This window comes from Notamacropus eugenii, chromosome X, assembly GCF_028372415.1.
Source record: "Notamacropus eugenii isolate mMacEug1 chromosome X, mMacEug1.pri_v2, whole genome shotgun sequence".
In the NCBI taxonomy this organism is placed as follows: domain Eukaryota; kingdom Metazoa; phylum Chordata; class Mammalia; order Diprotodontia; family Macropodidae; genus Notamacropus; species Notamacropus eugenii.
The window spans coordinates 19,732,951-19,755,253 of NC_092879.1; the positions used below are offsets into that span (position 1 = coordinate 19,732,951).

At 39.3% G+C, this 22,303-nt stretch overlaps 1 pseudogene; it reads left to right on the forward strand.

The window, feature by feature from the left end:
• The first annotated feature begins 5,773 nt into the window (after window positions 1-5,773).
• Window positions 5,774-20,777, forward strand: LOC140516275 (ubiquitin-ribosomal protein eS31 fusion protein-like; annotated as a pseudogene).
• Window positions 20,778-22,303: the final 1,526 nt, after the last annotated feature.

Sequence of the window (22,303 nt, forward strand, 5' to 3'; positions counted from 1 at the left end):
AACATGACTAATGTGAAAATGTTTAACATGATTGCACAAGTATGACCTATATCAGATTGCTTGCCATCTTGGGGAGGGGGAAGGGAAAGAAGAGAGAGAGAAAACTGAAATTTTTATATATCTTATAAATCTTATAAAAATAAGTGTTGATTTATGTGAATTTATTTTATATTCTGCAACTTCACTAAAGTTGTTAATTGTTTCAAGTAGTTTTTTAGTTGATTCGCTGGGATTATCTAAATATACCATCACTTCATCAGCAAAAAATTATGGTTTTATTTCCTCATTCCCTATTTTAATTCTTTCAATTTCTTTTTTTTTCTTATTGCTAAAGCTAACATTTTTGGGGGGAAGGAGGGCCCAAAACCTCATATAGAAAAGATCTTTACTGAAGGTTCTTAAGATACTGCTGTCTGAGGATGGCATTGTATTGGTTGCATCAATCCCTTGGTAAAGCTAACATTTCTAGTACGATATTGAATAATAGCATCCTTGTTTTGCTGCAGATTTTATTGAGAATGCTTCTAGATTTTCCCCATTACATATAATACTTGCTGATGGTTTTAGATAAATACTGCTTTTTATTTTAAGGAAAACTCCATTTATTTCTTTATTTCTTAGCTCTTGTGAATTGGGGGTGGTTCATTCTTTATATTTGTAGCCCACTTCCAGACCAGTGCTCTTCCCATTACACCAGTAGATGTCTTTGCTGGCTCAAGTCTTGAGAATTCAATTCCCCTTTGCTAAGCTCACTACTGCTCTCAGTCCAGGTTATCCACCTCCTCAGCCTCTCAGGATCCTCTAGTTTCCCTGTCAGGTCCTCCCCATTCTGCATGTCTGGAATCCTTCAGAAGCAATCTGAAGGAAACATTCCCCAACTGCAATGCATGGAGGGAGGAGTGGTGCCAAGTCTTGGAATTTTAGGATTTCAGAGCTGGAAGAAACCTTGGAAATCTTTGAGTACAATAACATTATGTTCTTTCTGTAAGTGATTTTGCAGAAATAGATTTTTTTTTTAAATCACAAAACAAATCAAACGAGACACTTTCTCTGGAATGGTACATGGAATGAATTTTTATATAAAGTAGATTTATACAAATGTTTTCATTTCTTGTCCTTTTTTATATCGAAATATGCTCTTTTTTCTGGATGTGAAGTTCAGAATAAAGCAAAATAAAATGTAAACATTTATAAAAAGGAAAAAAAATTGCTTGAATCTTTCAATTGAGCTTCTTTTCTTTTGGAAACCTTGACAAGTCTTGCTGAAGTTGGTGCTGGATATGCTGGAGGCAGCTCATACCAGCTGGAGAGAGCCAATTGTGAAATTGTTGGTGTGAGCCTACACAGCACAGAAATTGGCAAATGCTATAAATCAGAGTTTCATTTATTGTTTTTTGACTGTCTAGATTTAAGAAAATGATGAGGAAAATATCAATCATTTAGATTAAATTAAAAGTATGTCATACATACATTTTTTGGAGAGCAAGCTGTTAAATATTTATTACAGTGGGTTAATCAGATTCCTGGAATGTCAGAGCTGGAAAAGTCCTTGGAGATCAAACACTTCCATCCATCTCCTCACCTGACAGATGAGAGCAGAAAGACCTAGACAAGGGAAGGGGCCAGTCAAAGGTCACAGAGCCAGTGAGGGGCAGAGGGTTCACTGAGAGAGAGAGAGAGAGAGAGAGAGAGAGAGAGAGAGAGAGAGAGAGAGAGAGAGAGAAGGAGGGAGAGAGAGAGAGAGCCAGAGATAGATTCTTATAGAAGCTAGCTGCAGAACAATGTGTATAAGAAGATATGTAAACCAGCTGTGGCTACAAGAATAGAGTCAGAAGGAGGAAAAATCACGCGATTCATCATTCCATTCAAGGACTCAGTGATCACTTGCTAACCAGGTGCCCATAAGTCTGTCCATGGTCCTGAAATCTTTCCTGAAATCTCAAATTTTCCAAGCAAATCTCTGAATGTTAAGGAATGTTCTGTAGATCACAAGTGCTTTCAGGGTTACAATTCAGCTTTTACATGCCACATTCAATCTTGTCAAACCTCCTGGGAATGTTCTCACCCTAATTTCCAGGTAGAGAGTACACGTTATGATGCTCCTTGACCAGATGAAGGGATAGAAAAGCCCAGAGAAGGGAAATGTCCTGCCTGGAAAGAATATTGGTTTCAGGATGACCATGGGACTAAGGTTAGGTCACACAGCTAGTAGATGCTTCATTCCACACCTGTCTCAGACTTCACCTTCCTGATCTTCAGAAACCATGCTGTCAGGGACTTAATCCTTGAATTTTTGAATCCTTCCCCCCACTCATCACCTTCAGATGCCTTCCTTAGTGAGTAAGCACAAATTCACTTAGAACACTCCATCTAATCAACCCCATACCAAGTTATGCTTGTCCTCCTCTCTATCTACAAATTCTACTCATTTACTGTGTCATAGAGGAACAACCTCTGGTTTTGGATTTCGATCAATCAATAAACATTTATTAAACCCCTAATATGCCCCCACAATTTTCCTAAGCACTGGGATGGGGAGACAGCAAATATGGCCTCCTACCAATGTCCTTCCTTCTACGTTTTGGTTCACTTAACATCTACTGTATTTTATGATCATTGTAGGCTCAGAGTGGGAAAGGTCTAAATCAAGGGTAGGAAACTTGCAGCCTCAAGGACCCATAATGAAAGGATTTCTTCTGGGAAATTTGAAGTCAATCAAAAGGACGCATTTGAGGACCTACAGGGTCACATGTGGTCTCCAGGTCGCAGATTCCCTGCTGATTTAAAGCATAACTTGAGCAGAGTGCCTGTAGTCTAGGGGTTCTATCACAGGACTAGCTCAAGACAGAAAATAACTTGTTTTCAATGCCCACCTCCTACCCTCTTCCTTCTGAAATGACTGTGCAGAATCTCTGTCTGCTGCTAATTGAAGGGAGATGTGACAATCTCTCTACAGAAGCGGGAAAGTCAGAATAGACCTCGATCAGGAAGCCACAGGTCAGATGGTATATCCCTCCATCCTGGGAATGTAGAAGATATGGGGGAGGAGTGCTAAGGGAGTGGTTTTCAGGATTAATGTGCCCTTCTTATGTCATGTTATGCTGATTTTATCATATCCTAGTTCTTTTTCTTTGTCCCCTGAGAATGAGGGACAGGGGAATGCTGGCAAAATCTTTGGAGGAGGATAGGATCCCAATATGAACTAGGCTGCAGCCCCACCCTTCAGGAGCAAAGCCCTGTTGAGGAAGAATTGTGTTATTGAAAGCTGTGTCAGAGGGGCCTTATTTCTGGTTGTCATGGAGACTGTCTGTTACCAAGGAAATCTTATCCTGAGCTGCAGGCTCTGATGTTAGCTTCTTATTAGGTTGGTACCATGACAATCTATCAGCCAAGAAGTGGGGGGGCTTCTTTCCCAATTTGCTCTGATCAACTAACTGGGTAGATACCTAAATCCTTATGCACTATAATATAATAAAAGATAATAAATATATCCAAAATCTTATAATCCATACATATATATGTATATATACATATATGTATCAACAAAAAGAGATGAGAGAGAGAGTGAGAGAGAAGCTAACTGCAGAACAGTATGTGAAAGAAGATATACAAACAAGTTGTGCTTACAAGAACTGAATCAGTAGAAGGAAAAAACATGGAATCCATCATTTCATTCAAGGACTCAAGGATCACCTTCTAGGCAGGCATGTTAGTCCACCATCCCTGTAATCCTTGTGGCTGGGGAGGTAGAGGCAGGTGGGTCACTTTGGTTCAAGAGTTCTGAGCTGCAATGAGCTGTATCAATTCAATGTCTGAATAGGGCCTAACATTAAAAGAAATATAACTGTATAGATATCTTTTGTGATCTAAATTTCTCTCAATATCCTACATAATAAGATTTTTAAATAAAAAAGAAGAAAATTCCACAATATTCACCAATACATCCAAAATGTATGATAATATATGTAGTGTTCCATAATGGTGGCCCTGCCACATCTACAAAAGAGGATGGGGAAAGGTTCTTTTTGTATCTCTTCTTTAGAGTCATGCCAGGATTATATAATTTTGTAACATTCACTTATGATTGTTTTGTGCTTGTTCTTTCAATTTACTTTATGTCGTTTTCTTTATTGTTTTTATTTGAGGCTTCATCTGATATTGCAAATCTTTCTATGTTTCCATGTATTCACCAACTTTATTGTTTGTATCCATGTATTATATTCCATGACATGTATGTCCCACAATTTCTTCAGTCATTCTGAAATTGGTGGGGGAATGATTCGATTTTGTTATCATAAATATTTTGGTATATATTGGGAATTCTCATCAGTAATTTCATTGAGTGTATATGTGATTGGTTGGCTGGTTGTTTGTTGTCCTTTGATCCTGATGAGGACCAAACTGACATCATTATCTTAGAGTAAAATTACAGTGTGTGTCCAAGCATGGTTGATCAAAGCAGTAGGAGTTCAGAATGTTCTACCACAGGTTAGTCACAAATAGTTCATGGGAACATTTAGGATAGATTCTCTAAATTTGTGCATCTCATTTTTCTTTTGAACTACTTCAATTCTGTTTCTGCTTCTGGGCTCATAAAGCACAGCTCCTTCTCTGATGAGGGCATGCCATGCTGGGTGACCCCGTGCCAATTTCTCCTATGTCACACAATCATTTCCAAAATTTTCAAGAGAGGAACTTGAGAGTGTCTTTGTATGACTTTTTCTGACCAATTTGTGAGTGTTTGCTTGCCTATGTGAATTCTCCATAAAATTGTTCTTTTGGATTTTGAACAATGTGGCCAGCCTATCAGAGTTGCACTCTGAGATTATATATATACATATGTATATATATATATATATATATATATATATATATATGTATATATATATATATGTATATATATATATATATACATATATATATATAAAATCTGTTTGCTGCATATCTTCAAAATCAAATACTTATCTGAGAAATCTGATGTAAGGGATTCCCCCCGTTTTATTATTTCCCTTCTTATCCAAGATGCATTGATTTTGCTTGCACAAAAGTATTACAGTTTCATGTAATCAAGATTATCTATTTTATCATTTATAATTACCTCTATTCTTTATTTGGTAAGACTACTTTTTCTACCCATACCTATGAAAGGAATATGATCTTTTCTAGGACTTTTTTTTAAAATCAAATGGACAGTTCTTTTCTAATTAATTTCTGCATTGATATTTATTAAGCACTAGATTATTGAATTCTCTTATTTCTAATTCTTCCTTAATCCCTGACTTTTTTCATTATATGCCTTGATATTCTAAATACTTCTCCAATTTTAATGATTTATTGAGGTTTAAAATGATTAAATAGAAATACTAGTGATTTCTGTGGATTTATTTTGTAGATTCTCATTAGTAATGTTTGTTCCAAAAATCTTGATGTACACCACTTTTAGTCACACCATACAAGTGGGCAATGGATTTTCCTTGTTTATACTTAAAAAAGAACATATGTGACAATTAAGGGGAGAAAGGAAGGATCTTAACCATAGGGAAAATGGCCTCTATGAATACACACTTCTTTGGCTATATATGGGAGCTTCAAACTTCTGTCTCTCCTGTCTCTTCCTCCTCTAAGAAAGTGCAGAAAACATAGTAGCGTCACAATAGCCAGTGTGACATCATTTCTGAATTTCATGTGGCCACCACTGCAACTCACCAGAATCCCAGAAAAACAGGAGAGTTGATGTGTAGAGATCAGAGCTAGTTCAATCCTGTCAGTGGCACTTCCTAATTCCTGGTGCAAAGATGCAAGACAAATGACTCTCTTCTGGATTTTAGTGCTCAGAAATCTCGAAAGGCAAATTCAAGCATACGTCACCAAACCAGTTGATTCTGGGTTAGGATCTGCTTGAGTCTTCCATAGCAATACTTTAAGGAGAGGAAACCTGGATTACATTTTCGTGATGATCTCCCTGGCAAAGTTTACATCTGAAAGATAAAGTAAGTTTGAATGGGGTAATTGCTTCAATTATCTTTACTGACACTCCTTAGAATAATTCTCTCTGAGATAGGTAAATATATAAAAACAGTTACTATATTCAAAGAGCTTAAAATCAAATGGAAATGATAGTATGTAAGCTGGGAGGTACATAAATGATCCATAGAGAATAGAAAGAAGAGAACCTTGGAGGAGTAGCTTTAATCAGATGGGAATTGTCTAATCTGCAGAAGGTAGAATTTGATCTCTTAAAAATAATTTCATTTCAGGCATTTCAATATCATTTAAGCACTTTGAAATAATAAGAAAAGAAGGCATCCTCCCAATTTTTTTCTGTGATACAGTCTTGCTTTCTAAATCAGGGAGAGACAACACAAAGAAACAAAAGTATACATTAATAGAACTTTTGAACATTGATGTAAATTTTTTATTTTTTTAAATTTATTTACTTATTTAGCTTTAGTTTTCAACATTCATTTCCACAAGATTTTGAGTTCCTAATTTTGTCCCCATCTCTCCCCTTCACCCAGGCCAAGACACTGTGCATTCTGATTAGCCCTTCCCTCAATCTTCCTCCCCTTCAATCAAATCCCTCCCTTCCCTTGTCCTCATCTCCTCTATTTTCTTGTAGGGCAAGATAGATTTCTATACCCTATTACCTGTGTTTCTTATTTCCCAGTTGCATGCAAAAACAATTTTTAACATTCAATTTTAAAACTTTGAGCTCTAATTTCTCTCCCTTCCTCCCTCCCCACCCATCCCCACTGAGGAGGCAAGCAATTCTTTATAGGTTATACATGTGTAATTATGCAAAAGACTTCCATAAAAGTCATGTTGTGAAAGACTAACTATATTTCCCTCCTTCCACCATGTCCCACATTTGTTCTGTTCTCTCTTTTGACCTTGCCCTTCCCCAAAATATTTCCTTCTAATTTCACCCTCTTCCCATTTGCCTTCCCTTCTGTCATCCCCCCTCATACCCCACTGATCCCCTTCTCCCCTACTTTCTTGTAGTGTAAGATAGATTTTCATACCAAATTGAGTGTGGATATTATTCCCTTCTTAAGGCAAATGCGATGACAGTAAGTTTCACTTCTTTCTTCTCACCTTCCCCCTTTTCTCATCCATTGAAAACGTTATTTCTTGCCTCTTTTATGAGGGATAATTTGCCCCATTCCAATTCTCCCTTTCTCCTCCTAATATATTCCTCTCTCACCCCTTAATTTCAGTTTTTTAGATATCATCTTTTCCTATTCAACTCACCCTGCGCCCTCTGTCTATATGTATATAATCCCTCCAACTACCCTAGTACTGAGAAAAGTCTTAAGAGTTATAAATATTATCTTTCTATGTAGGAATGTAAACAGTTCAACTTAAGTAAGTCCATTATGATTTCTCTCTCCTGTTTACTTTTTCATGTTTCTCCTGGTTCTTGTGCTTAAAAGGCAAATTTTCTATTCATCTCTGGCCTTTTCATCAAGAATGCTTGAAAGTCTTCTGTTTCATTTAATAACCATTTTCTCCCCTGAAGTATTATACTCAGTTTTTCTGGGTAGATGATTCTTGGTTTTAATCCAAGATCCTTTGACTTCTGGAATGTCATATTCCAAGCCTTTTAATCCCTTAAGGTAGAAGCTACTAGATCTTGTGTTATCCTGATTGTATTTCCACTATACTTAAATTGTTTCTTTCTGGTTGCTTCCAATATTTTCTCCTTGATCTGGGAACTCAGGAATTTGGCTACAATATTCCTAGGAATTTTTCTTTTCTGATCTCTTTCAGGAGGTGATCAGCAGATTCTTTCAATGATATATTACCCTCTGGTTTTAGAATATCAGGGCAGTTTTCCTTGATAATTTCATGAATGATGATGTCTAGGTTCCATTTTTGATCATGGCTTTCAGGTAGTCTTATAATTTTTAAATTGTCTCTCCTGGATGTATTTTCCAGGACAGTTGCTTTCAAATGATATATTTCACATTGTCTGCTACTTTTTCATTTCTTTGCTTTTTAAAAAAATTTTTTTGACTTTTCATAAAGTCATTAGCTTCCATCTGCCCCATTCTAATCTTTAAGGAATTATTTTCTTTAGTGAGCTTTTGGATTTCCTTTTCCATCTGGCCAGTTCTGCTTTTTAGAGCATTCTTCTCCTCATTGGCTTTTTGGATCTCTTTTGACCTTTGAGTTAGTCTATTTTTCAAAGTGTTATTTTCTTCAGCATTTCTTGGGTCTCCTTTAGCAAGCAGTTGGCTTGCTTTTCATGATTTTCTGGCATCACTCTCATTTCTCTCCCCAATTTTTGCTCTACTTCTCTTACTTGATTTTCAAAATCCTTTTTGAGCTCTTCCATGGCCTGAGACCAATTCACATTTTTCTTGGAGGCTTTGGATGAAGGGCCTTTCACTTTGTTTTCTTCTGTTTGAATGTTTTGGTCTTCCTTGTCACCAAAGTAAGATTCTATAGACCGATTCTTTTTCTGGTTTTTGCTCATTTTTCCAGCTATTTATTTGACTTTTGAGCTCTTTGTCAAGGTAGTTTTCTGCTTCTAGTGGGGGTAGGGAGTGTACTGTCAGCTGCTCTATCCCTCCACAATCTGTGGACCTAGAGCTCCAGAAATGGTGGCTGCAGCTGCCCTTGCTGCTGCTGTGGCTGCCGAGGGTTCCTCTACCCCCTTCCCCTCAGCTGCCCTGGGCCTGGGGCCAGACCACTGCACTCTCTCATACTGGTCCTACAGTCTTTTCCCATTGACCTTCCCATTTATCCTCTGCATTTTGGGGTCATGAAGTCTGGAAATCAACACAGGTGTGAGTGATTCAGTCTCCCGAAGACCTGCTCAGGTCCTCTCTGTGCACTTGTGGCCCACACTGAACTGTCCTCTGCTTACAGTGTGGCATGATAGACACTTTCCAATGACCTTCCAGGCTGTCTTGGGCTAGAGATATGCTTCACTCCTTCATTCTGTGGGTTCTGCAGCTCTATAATTTGTCTGGAGACATTTTTTACAGGTATTTGGCTGGGTTTGGAGGAAGCACCCTAGAAATTCCATACTGTTACTCCACCATCTTGGCTGATGTAAAATTTTTAAATAAAATATTAGAAAGTAGGGTACAGCAACATATTACAAAAATTACACTCTATTACCAGGTTGGGTTCATATTGGAAATGTTGGGTTGGTTCAACAGAAGGAAGTCTATGAATATAATAATATTAAAACAAGAGCCATATGATTATATCACTAGACAATTAGAAGGCTTTTGAAACATCCATTTCTATTAAATTTTCTAGAAAGCACAGTAAAAAAACAAATGGACCCTTTTAAACAGAGAAAATATTATCTATCTAAATTCAAGGGCAAAAATAACATATACTGGAAAAAAGATTAGAGACCTTCCCAATAAAATCATAAGTAGAGTAAGGATGATCATTATTACCACTACATTTAATATAATGCTAGAAATACTAGCTGTTGCAATAAGAAAAAAAGAGGAAAACGGAGGGAGTGAGCATAGGCAAAGAGGAAAGAAAAGTATAACTTTTTGTAGATGACAAGATGGTTTGTATAGAAAATCATAAGGAGTCAACCAAAAAATGAATGAAAACAATAAAATAATAAAATTTGTAGGACATAAAATTAATCCATGTAAATTAATAACATACTTGTATGTCACAACAAAGTGTAGCAGGAAGAACAAGAAAGAGAAAATGTGTTCAAAATTGTGACAGAAGGTATAAAATATTTATGAGTTCAACTTCCAAGGTGCAATCAGTAACTATATCAATCCAACTATCACTCACTCTTGGCAGAAAGAAAGATTGCTGCATTGTGGGAGAAACAGTAATTGATCATGTACGGGTTCAGTGAATATAACAAAAATGACAATATGACCTAAACTAATTTGCTTATTCAGAGCTGTACCAATCCAACTATCAAATAAATATTTTACAGAGCTAGGAAAAATGATAAAAGACTTCCCTAGGAACCAGACAAACCACCAACCCCTCTGAATTCCAGTTTCCACTGGATCCTATGCCCCAGTTCTATTCCAACAATGAGCTGAGACCCTCACCCCAGAGCTCCTGGAGATGTACCTGAGAACCAATCCTGAAGGATGTGAGCTGAACATATCCTGCAGATAATTTCTTATTACAATCCTATTAAAGGGAGAACTCAAACTTGGAATGTCCTAGAATTCCTGGGTGAAGACAGAACCTTGTTTACATAAGGGAATTTTGAGATGTACGAGAACAGGGAGCTTGCAGCACTTTATTAACCATTGTGTTCTGGTCATGGAGGTTTATTGATTTCCTCATGCTCTGAGAGATGGTCTCATCTCCCCCTCTCCATTTTCTGTATCTGAAGAGAATGAAAATATTTACTTTTATCGTCCAGAAGACTGAAAGGTTCCTCATCTCAACAGATTTATATATTGTGGATGATGCACATTATAATTTGAATTTTTTAAAACTTCAGGTAACTGTGTGAATGACTTGTTGCTTTTACAAAAAGATTTGAATCCAGAGTAGTGATGTTTCCAGAAATGTTCTCCAGGCTTTTGCAGACAAACATTGAAACTGTGTTTTAGTTTCATAGCAAGGGAAAATTTTAATATAATCATTTCCCTAACATTAAAGCAATGAACCAAAAGCAATTTTCTACAATGGAGGAGTCATTCAAAGTAACTGTCCTGGGTACATAACCTTACACTTTCTGTCACTCAGGTGCCTTATACCAAAAAGATCATAGCTGACAAATAGAATTCAGTTGCTTTCTAATAGCTTTTGGCCAAAAACAAGATGTTCTGATGGAAACGGTTCAATGTACACAGAATATTTATCATAAATAAATTAACATCAAAGACAGTCTTGAGATGCAATCTCAGGTTACAATTTCAGCATAATGTTTGTAAGAGTCAAAAATAAAACTTTATGAAATATTGAGCAGTACCACAATTTATAACTAGAAAGAAACTTTATCATGTTAGCTAATTTTGTCAAGGGGAAAATATTTCTCTCTATTTCATTATACTACCTTTATGGGGAAAAACGTGTGTGTGTGTGTGTGTGTGTGTGTGTGTGTGTGTGTGTGTGTGTGCGTGTGTGTGTGTGTATGTGTATACATATACATATAAAAATACCTTTCCAAAGCTTTTAGGGGACAATTTCATCGTGCCCCCTCCCCCACCACACACACCTACAGAAAAGTCTGTGTAGTTTCTGATCACAATTGATGAGTTATTGAATCACATGATGCCTGGCCTCTTCAAGCTGTTCTAAAATTTAAGCTTAGATTTGAAAGTTCACATGTCCTGGAGTTTGAATGTTATTGCTCATCTTTCCCCTCATTTTAGGGATAAGACAAATGAGGCCTAGGTAGGGGAAGAAAGGGGGTGGGGAACTGACAGAACCCAGATCCAGGCTTTTCCACTACCTCCCACTAGAATTAGGCACTTTATTGCTGTTGTGTTGTGTTGTTCAGTCCTGTTCGACTCTCCCTGACCCCATGGACCAATAGCAGGCCAGGCTCTTTTTTGTCCCACTATCTCTGGAAGTCCGTCCAAGTTCATATCATGACTCGGTGCCCAATATTCCCTGTCCTGTCTCCCAGGCTGCTTGCAGGCCCTGGGCTGTTGGTTAGGGTCCTTTGTTGCATTATTGCATACAAAGTGTGTCTGTACCAGGTGCCCGGCTGAACCCAGCTACACTGGTGGGGAGAGGTGGACAGGCAGCAACTCCCAGTGAAGGAGATGCCCTAGGGGCTGCTTGCTGGCCTGTGTGGAGCACCTACCTGAGCTGACCACTGACCTGCCCCTGCCCTAGGAGGGGAGCCCATGCTGACCTTACACAGGCCTAAGATGCCCAAAAGCCAAGTGTCAGAGTAACGATATGGTATACACAATCTAAGTGGGAGGTATGTTGTTACCCAAGAGGGAGTGAGACCCCACAGCCCCGATGCACCTCTAGGACCCTCCTTGGCCCCATGGGTGCCCCTGCCCCAAGTGGCCTGTTGGCCAAGCCCAACAGCTCCACATGCAGCCCCAGAAGATTCCCTGGCAACTCCAAGCACTGCTCCAGATGCCCCAACAGCCACATCAGCAGCCTTGATCTCCCCAACTGACACATTCCCCGCCACCTCCTCTGCCCATTAAGCACCAACAGACGCCTCCGCAGGCAAGTGACAGCTCCAGGTCCCCCAAGAGAACCAGGATCGCCTTAAGTCTCCTTTGAAGCCCCAGGCACCCCTTCTCCCAGCGCCAGCAGTAAATTCCACCCCAGGAGCCCAGAGAACAGCTGCCCTATTCTTAGTCTTTATTTTACTGTAAACATTAGATGGTTAATTGGTGGGGATATGAAAGGGCCTCCATTTCTCTTTGTAAACCACTGCATTGCAAAGACATATATGCAGTTAATTTTCAAAAAAAAAAAATAGGTCTACTCAGAAGATACAAAGCCTAGCATATCGCAAGAGGGTGAGGCCTTAGAAGATGGAATGCCTGGGCTTGTAGAGTTATTAAAGCTCCTTCCAATACTAGCTCATGTGATCCTCATCACACAGCAGTCAGCTAGCTGTCAATGTTGTTACTTATTTTAAAGGAGAGGGCAGTGAGGGTCAGAAAACTCCAGCGGTGACCCAGGGTCCCAAACCTAGTCTGTGTCTAAGGGTGGATGTAATATGACTGTACTAAATGCTGGGTGGGGGGAGGGAAAGAGGGAGGAGGAGTGTTCTAGAAATGAAAAAATACTCAAGGAATTTTGATATTTTCACGAATTTATTTTTTCTGTTAGATACCCCAATGGATAGGCAGGGATAGAATAATTTTTAAAACAGCAATTCAATATAATTAGGGTATAAGAAGCAGACTTTATTTCAAAAAAATTATTAACTTGGAGTTGATAATGTTAAACCTTAGGAAAAGAAAGAGGAAATTCAAGAGAAAAGGTGAAAGGCCTAGAACATCCATCAATCTACGAGGATCAAAATCTTTCATTCTAAAGGCTTCCATTTAAAATCAGGTAAGTCCAGTATTATTTCTTTTCTGGGCAGGGTATTCAGAGTATTTATTTTATTACAAAATGCTTCATTTGTCAAGACTGAAAAGGACACACCCATCTCTGTGCTTTAAATCATAGAATTGCTAATAACCATGAGCAGTGAATTCACAAAAAAAGACAGACCCCGAAGTCCCCAAATCATAGCCTGTCAGAAGAGGGTGGGACCTTAGACCAGGCTTGAGAACAGATTTTATCCAGGATTTTAATTGCCCAGGAGAAGAGACTGTGAGAGTTGACAGGATATTGAAATAGAAAGATGTCACAGCTATGGAAGATTGGAATTAATAGTGGCCTTTTAGTCCAACGAATTTTAGGGATAGAACAAGCTTCATGACATTCCTAATGGGTAGCATTTGCTTTATGGTTGACAAAGCATTTTGCATTGTGAGCTCCTTTGGTCCTCACTATAACCCACTGAGCTAGTTGATGTTCTCATTCTTTTCTTTTAGAGCAGAGGACATTGAGGTCCAGAAAGCTCCAAAATGGTCCAGGGTCACAAACCTAGTTAGGTGTCCAAGGTAAGACTGGAAAGCAGGCCCTCTAGGCCAGGGCTCTAAGCCCAGAGGCACAACAGGTCCCAATAAGAAGATCTGTGGGGGGCAGGGGGGGGTTCTAGAAAACCAGAAAACACTCAAGGCATGCATGTTTCAAGTTTTATTTTTTGGATCAGTTGTAGAAATGTCCAGGCATGGATAGTGCAATTTTTTAAAAAAATATATATAATAAGCATTTATTTCAATATAATGTATATTAACACTATGACAATGTTCTGAATTAAAATACCAAAATGATAAAAGGAGTATAACATATTTAGATTTGGTCACTTCAGAGTTAAGACTAATAAAACATTTTATGCAGTGCCTTGACCCAGTACCTCAGGAACGGATATCTTTATTCTTGATCATGAATGCAGAGTATTTATTTTATTCAAAAAATCAAAAGGTTTAGAGAGCATATGAAAGACCCTCCATTTGTCTCTGTAAGTCACTGCGTTGCTAAGATACATAAGCAACTAATTTTCAAAAAATATATCCACTCAGAAGACACCAAAGCTTAACCTGTCACTAAGGCCTGGAACATGGAATGTCAGGGCTTGTAGAGAGCTGAGAACACACAGAGAATGTCTGGGCTAGGAGATTCCACAGAAAAGAGAACATCAGACCTAGGAAGGCACCTCATGGTGGGCTATCAAGGGTAAAAGGGTCTGTACAACAGGGGAAGTAAGAGTGACCTCTAACATCACAGAATTTTAGTGATTTAGATACTTTGGTGATTTACAAAGTATTCAAAAGTTGTAACTGAGGCTGTGGAAGCACCACCAAGCAGAAAAGTCAATAATGTTGGTCATCCTTCATTCTTGAAAAGGACCAAGAATATTGTTGAGGTTTAGATTCTGCCAACCCAGGGACACCAATTTGGCTGATGAGTCTCAGGTAGAGTTGCCAGGACATCTCTAAAGAATTTCAAAGACTAGGGGGCGGAGCCAAGATGGCAGAGTAGAAAGACGCACATACACATAGCTCTGAACCCACAACCCATAGAACATCTGTATAAAGTAACTCACGGCGAATTCTGGAGCAGCAGAGGCCACAGAACAGTGGAGCGAAGGAGAATTCTGTTCCAGAGGGACCTGCAAACCTCTCGCAAAAGGTCCGTCATGCTGTGGATGCGGAGCTGAGCACAGCCCTGCTGCACCCGCAGCACTGAGAGGAGCAGATCCGAGCGGCCCTCAGGGACAGGATCTCCAGCAGCCGCGCAGTTTCCTCCACCCACAGGTGACAGGGGTCAGTGAGAAGGTCTCTTTGGTGGGTCAAGAGGGGAGTGGGGTGCCCCCATAACTCAGGCCCCCTCAGGAGGCAACAGCGGAGTCAGGAGCAGACCGAGGCTCCCCCAACAGGCAGGAGCCTGGATCCATTGTTAAAGGTCTCTGCCTAAACCCCCTGAGGGAACTGAGCCCGTGAGGTGGCCCTGCCCCCACCCGGGCAGCTGAACTTGATCTCACACTGAATAGCAGCCCTGCCCCCACCCAAAGCCCTGAGGCTGGGAAGCAGCATTTGAGTCTCAGACCCCAAGCACTGGCTGGGAGAATCCGGAGGCGAGGTGGGTGTGAGGAGAATATTCAGAGGTCAAGTCACTGGCTGGGAAAATGCCCAGAAAAGGGAAAAAAACCCAAGACTATAGAGGGTTACTTTCTTGGTGAACAGGTTTCTCCTCCCCTCCTTTCTGATGAGGAAGAGCGGTGCTCACCATCAGGGAAAGACACAGAAGTCAGTGCTTCTGTATCCCAGCCCACTCAATGGGATCAGACCATGGAAAAGCTCAAAAAGAGCTCAGAAAATTTTGAAAATTATGTTAGAGGACTGGAGGAAAAACTGGAAAGAGTAAGCAAAGACATGCAGAGATCCAAAAAAATACTGAAGAAAATAACACCCTGAAAAATAGGCTAACTCAATTGGCAAAGGAGGTTCAAGAAGCCAATGAGGAGAAGAATGCTTTCAAAAGCAGAATTAGCCAAATGGAAAAGAAGATTCAAAAGCTCACTGAAGAAAATAGTTCTTTCAAAATTAGAATGGAACAGATGGAGGCCAATGACTTTATGAGAAACCAAGAAATCACAAAAGAAAACCAAAAGAATGAAAAAATGGAAGATAATGTGAAATATCTCATTGGAAAAACAACTGACCTGGAAAATAGATCCAGGAGAGACAATTTAAAAATTATGGGACTACCTGAAAGCCATGATCAAAAAAGAGCCTAGACATCATCTTTCATGAAATTATCAAGGAAAACTGCCCTGAGATTCAAGCACCAGAGGGCAAAATAAGTATTCAAGGAATCCACAGATCACCACCTGAAAGAGATCCAAAAAGAGAAACTCCTAGGAACATTGTGGCCAAATTCCAGAGTTCCCAAGTCAAGGAGAAAATATTGCAAGCAGCTAGAAAGAAACAATTCAAGTATTGTGGAAATACAATCAGGATAACACAAGATCTAGCAGCTTCTACATTAAGGGATCGAAGGGCATGGAATAGGATATTCCAGAAGTCAAAGGAACTAGGACTAAAACCAAGAATCACCTACCCAGCAAAACTGAGTATAATACTTCAGGGGAAAAACTGGTCTTTCAATGAAATAGAGGACTTTCAAGCATTCTTGATGAAAAGACCAGAGCTGAAAAGAAAATTTGACTTTCAAACACAAGAATGAAGAGAAGCATGAAAAGGTGAACAGCAAAGAGAAGTCATAAGGGACTTACTAAAGTTGAACTGTTTACATTCCTACATGGAAATACAATATTTGTAACTCTTGAAACTTTTCAGTATCTGGGTACTGGGTGGGATTACACACACACACACACACACACACACATGCACACGCACACGTACACACACATAGAGACAGAATGCACAGAGTGAATTGAATAGGATGGGATCATATCTTAAAAAAATGAAATCAAGCAGTGAGAGAAATATATTGGGAGGAGAAAGGGAGAAATGGAATGGGGCAAATTATCTCTCATAAAAGAGGCAAGCAAAAGACTTATTAGTGGAGGGATAAAGAGGGGAGGTGAGAGAAAAACATGAAGTTTACTCATCACATTTGACTAAAGGAAGGAATAAAATGCACACTCATTTTGGCATGAAAACCTATGTTACAATACAGGAAAGTGGGGGATAAGGGGATAAGCAGGATGGGGGGGATGATGGAAGGGAGGGCATGGGGAGGAGGGAGCAATATGAGGTCGACACTCATGGGGAGGGACAGGATCAAAAGAGAATAGAAGTAATGGGGGACAGGATAGGATGGAGGGAAATATAGTTAGTCTTATACAACACAACTATTATGGAAGTCATTTGCAAAACTACTCAGATTTGGCCTATATTGAATTGCTTGCCTTCCAAAGGGAAGGGGTGGGGAGGGAGGGAGGTAAAGAAGTTGGAACTCAAAGTTTTAGGAACAACTCTTGAGTACTGTTGTTGCCACTAGGAAATAAGAAATACAGGTAAAGGGGTATAGAAAGTTATCTGGCCCTACAGGACAAAAGAGAAGTTGGAGACAAGGGCAGAGAGGGATGATAGAAGAGAGAGCAGATTGGTCATAGGGGCAATTAGAATGCTTGGTGTTTGGGGGGGGAGGGGACAAAAGGGGAGAAAATTTTGAACCCAAAATTTTGTTAAAATGAATGTGAAAAGTTAAATAAATTAATTAATTTAAAAAAAAAAAGAATTTCAAAGACTCAGGTCAACTCCAAGTGAGTTGGAAAGATTTATCATAGTTTTGTGGTTTCATGCTCTGGCGAGTAGCTAAATTCCTTAGAGGAATTAGCAACTTCAATAAGGCAAGACATACAATTTTATAGAAAATATGGTGCTGATTACACAATCAAAATTTACATAGAATATAGAAATATGATTAATATTAAAGAGGAAGGAGGAGTTTGTTCAAGGATTAGGAAATGGAAGAGAGGTCCCAGCTCAGTGGAATTGCATATATGGTTACCCACAATGTATACAGAAAAACCCATTTAGGGGGACATGTATGTATGGTAATGATATTATAATAAGCCTCTGTACATTGTAAGTTCACTCCAGGTCAATTCTTTACTATTACTGCCAAGTGCTATCTTAGGGTAGACCCCTTCTACAGTTTGGTGGTCAAACATCCTTCTCCACATCCTGGTAGTGTTGTCTTCTGATTGGCTAGCTATTGTGGTATTGTCTGGTCAAGATGGATAATGTGGCTGAGGTTGAATGCATGGACACCCCTGTTCTGTGGGAACTGGTCTGGGGGCAGTGGCTAGCTAGAGGCAGTGGCTGAGATCTCATCACATGGACATGCCTGCTGTTTCTGGGAGAACTATGAGTTCATGAACACACTTGTTGTTCTAGTGAGCAGTGAGGCATATGAAGCATATGATGAAGTCAGGATATGGAAGGGCTAGGTAGGTACAGTGGGTCTGCTGTTCAGTGAGGCCCATAATGAAGTTAGAATATTGGGGCTGGGGGCAGCTCTATCAAGATTCAATCAATATCACAAGGGTGATGTCTTGAATTACGAGTGAATTGGATTTCAGTCACCAGCCTCAGTTTCTCTTCCAGGATCATCAGAGTCCAGTGGCAAAAGTCAAAATAACTGGCCATGGCCCAGGATCCAGTGCATGTGCTCTACTCATAATGACTATGTTAGAGACCTCATAGGATTAGCTTACTAATAAATGCTCTATGAGAGACTTGTCTGTCTCTCATTGATTAAAGTAGGAAACTGAAATGAGCTAAGTTTAGAAATCCTATTGTCTTTCCAATCACTGTGTGGCAGGAAAGCTGGTTCAACTTCTTAGAAACTCCAAGGCATGTGTCTGTTATCCTTGTGAAGTCAACAACTGACCTTGTACCATCTTTAGCCTCATCTTTGCCAATTAAGAAGTTGGTCTTCTCTAATTCCCAGGTGCCATTGAATCTAAATCCCTGGTTCCATATCAATGACCTCAGGATACAGCTGGGATCCATAAATTCACAAAAAACATTCCTTAGAGACAAAGGGAGGTGGTCTTCATCCCATGATTGTATAAACCCACTTTCTTTAATGCAACCAATCATGATCCCCTGACCCCATGATGTTGCCATTTTAATAACCAACGATATGATTTCTGTTCTGTTCTTTGTTCTACACCTATAAAAATGAGTTGCATCTTCATGTTGGCATAAACTGAGGCAATTTATTGACACATTTATTGACACCTATGCATGTCACTGTTAATAAACAGTATGCTACTCAGAGAGATCCCTTTTTGTTCGGCATACCTTTTTATTAAACTTTCCTCATGACATAGTTACCCCAGGAGTTTTTAATCAAATAGAGATTTCATTCTTAAGTAATTTATGTTTTCAGGTTTATCAAACATCGGATATGAAAATTCATTGTTGCTGGTTCTCCTTTGTCTGGTCTGTTCCATTGAGCTACTATTTTATTTTTAACTAATGCCAAATATGTGATGACTGCTGCTTTACAATTGAATTTGACTTCCAAACATGTAATTCCCTCTTTGTTCCTAATTTTTCATTATTTACCTTGGTATTCTAGGTCTTTTGTGACTCCAAATTTATTTTGTTATTTTTTAAAGAGTTCTGTGAAGTAACCCATTGATTATGTCACTGCTAGCATAATGTATACATTGCATACATTAAATCTGTATCAGCTCTTTTTATTGTTTTGACATAGCCTAGACATGAGCATCAAATAACCTTTCAGTCATTTTTTATTTCTTAAAGGGCAGTTTTGTAATTGAATTTAAATAGTTAAGGTAGGGTCTTTGAGAGACTGATTCCCATATATTTAATGTTGTTTTTCTGAGTGAGGTGAGGGCTATCAGCTCTAAACCATACTCACCTCTTCTAGCTCAAATTTAAGTGATCTCTTCCCATACTAGAATGTAAGGTAATTGAAGGCAAGAACTATCTTACTTGCTTGCAGCTCCTAGCACTTAGCAAGTAATTTATAAAATTCTCTCTCTCTCAGTCTCTCTCTCTCTCTCTCTCTCTCTCTCTCTCTCTCTCTCTCTCTCTCTCTCTCACTCTCTCTCTCTCTGTCCTCTCTCTCTGTCTCTCTCTGTGTCTCTGTCTCTTTCCTTTCTCTGTATCTCTTTCTCTCTCTGAATCTGTATCTCACTGTGTCTTTGTGTCTGTGTCTGTCTCTCTCTGTCTCTCTGTCTTTCTCTGTCTCTCTCTGTCTCCTCTCTCTCTGTCTCTCTCTCTCTCCAATAGGTGTTACCTCCCTCTAAGTGAATACCTGAAAAGGCCAAGGTCTCCCATTGCATCCTGGGCTATCTCCAGTCATCCTGATGAATATCTGGTCACTGGATCCAGATGGCTCAGGAGCAGAAAGTGAGGCTGGTGACCTTGCACAGACATCCCTTCCTCAAAACAAAGTCAAATGCAAGTCATGTCATCACTTCTCTGGTGGCATGGTTTTCTTTGAAAACAAAGGATGAGCACAAAAGCAATCCCAAACACTTAACCTGTGAGTGGCACGTAGTTGGTGCTTTAATGAATTCTTCTTGATTGTTGACTATCTATGTATCTAATATTTCTCGCTGTCTCTCTGTTTCCATATGTAATTGGTTTTAAAAAAAAAGAACTCTCTTTCAGATCATGGGTAGACCTAGTGTCATGATGCAGATTTTTGTGAAGACTTTGATGGGGAAAACCATCACCCTTGATGTCAAACCATCTGATACTATTGAAAATGTCAAGGCCAAGATACATGATAAGGAAGGTATTCCTCCTGACCAACAAAGATTGATGTTTGTGGGCAAGCAGCTAGAAGATGGATGTACTTTGTCTGACTACAACATTCAGACAGAGTCTACCCTTCATCTTGCTCTGAGGCTTTATGGTGGTACCAGGCAGAAAAAGAAGTCACACCACTCCCAGAAAGAACAACCATAAGAGAAAGAAGGTTAAGCCTGCTATTGTGAAGCGCTCTAATGTTGATGAGAATGTCAAGATAAGCCTTCACTAGGGTGTCCTTCTGATCAATATGGCACTGCAGTCTCTGTGGATCACCATTTTGACCAAGTTTATTGGGGCAAGTGTTATCTAATCTACTGCTTCAACAAGCCAGGAGACAACTAAATGTATATGAGTTCATTAAAAACATCAGCAATTAAAAAAAAAAGTCTCTTCTCTAGTCTTCTTTTCACCTTTGACTTCCTTTACTTTGCTTCAACCCTTTATTCCTAAGTTTCACTCTAGCCCTGAAATGCCTACCTGGGAAGTACCCTTCCTCTCTTCGACCTCTTCCTCGGATTGAATGGGTCCTCCCAGAACCTACATTGAAGCAGAGACTCAGGTCAGTCATGGATCATTCCTCTCCAGCTTTCTCTCCTATGACCACCTGGCCCTGACTTTCTTCCCCACCTCTCTAGCTTTTCAACTTCCTTTTGTGTGCTGTTATTAGAAGATAAGTATCTGTAGGACAGGGACTGTCTTTCTTTCTACTTGTATTTAAATACCCCATGCTCAGCACAGTGCTTGCCACATAGCAAGTGCTTGTTGACTGACTAATTGACTCATATAACCTCATCTTTTCTCACCTGGACAACTGCAGTAGATTCCCAAATGAACTTCCTGCCTAATGTGTCTCAGATAATGTCACCTCTTCTAATATATGAGGCCTTTCCAGATCTCTCCCTGCTTATTAGAAATCCTCCCCCATTCTGATGATTTTTTTATTGATGTTTTGTATAGATAGATCATGCATTGTAGTATATCTTGTGTGTGTGTGTGTATGTGTGTCTGTGTCTGTGTCTGTGTGGTATATTAGAAATCAAGTTCAAATCCTATCAGGGCAGGGGTATTTACTTTTTGTCCTTGTATCCCCAATACCTGGGACAAATCCTGGAACAAAGCAGATGTTTAAAAAATGCCTAATGAACAGTAAATTTTCATCAAAGATAATATAACAAGGTTATTCACTGACATTTGGTATCCCAAATGGATATTATGGGTCATTGATAATGTCAAGACAAGTATGCTGTCTTGTGGTCAATCCAGTTACTACAGTTTTAGTCTACTACCACACATCCAAATCCTTCTATTTCATTCTGATCCTTTCCAAAACCTATCTGTATTAGATTTGGACGTATGTGATAACACACTTTCTTTTAAGGGAGATAGAACAGACTGAAAGGAAATCCCCCGTTGAAAAAACGAAGTAATGAAATCCTTCAACATAAACAGGAATTCAGACTAAATTATCCCTTATACTCTTCATCCTAACACAGAAGATAAAGTATAGGTTAAGATTTAAAAATAGTGGAAATACTACCAAGCAGGCCTCACCCTACAGTGTATCTGGTCCCTAGGTACAGGTAATTTTTTTCCTATTCTGTAAAAAAAATTGGCGTTATCCTTGGCTCTTTCTGCAAATAAAACTAAAATTCCTTCAGGGCAGGTCCTTTTCCATTTTATCATTATATTTCCAATACCTAGAGGAAAACCTGGCTCTGCCCAAGTGCTTAAGAAATCTTATTGAACAGTTAGTTGACTTTCAGGAAAATAACACGATCTTTGTTGACATCTGGTGTCCAGAAAGGATATTGCAGATCCTTGAAAATTTTTTCCTCGGTTTTGTCCTTTTCTGGACAACTCAGATTTTGCTGTTAAAACAGAGACCAGTCCCTTCCACTCTGGTCTTAGAATGACTAAAGAGGTGAGAGTAACCTCTTCAGATGAGAGTATAGGAGGCAGCAGGATGGACTGGGTAC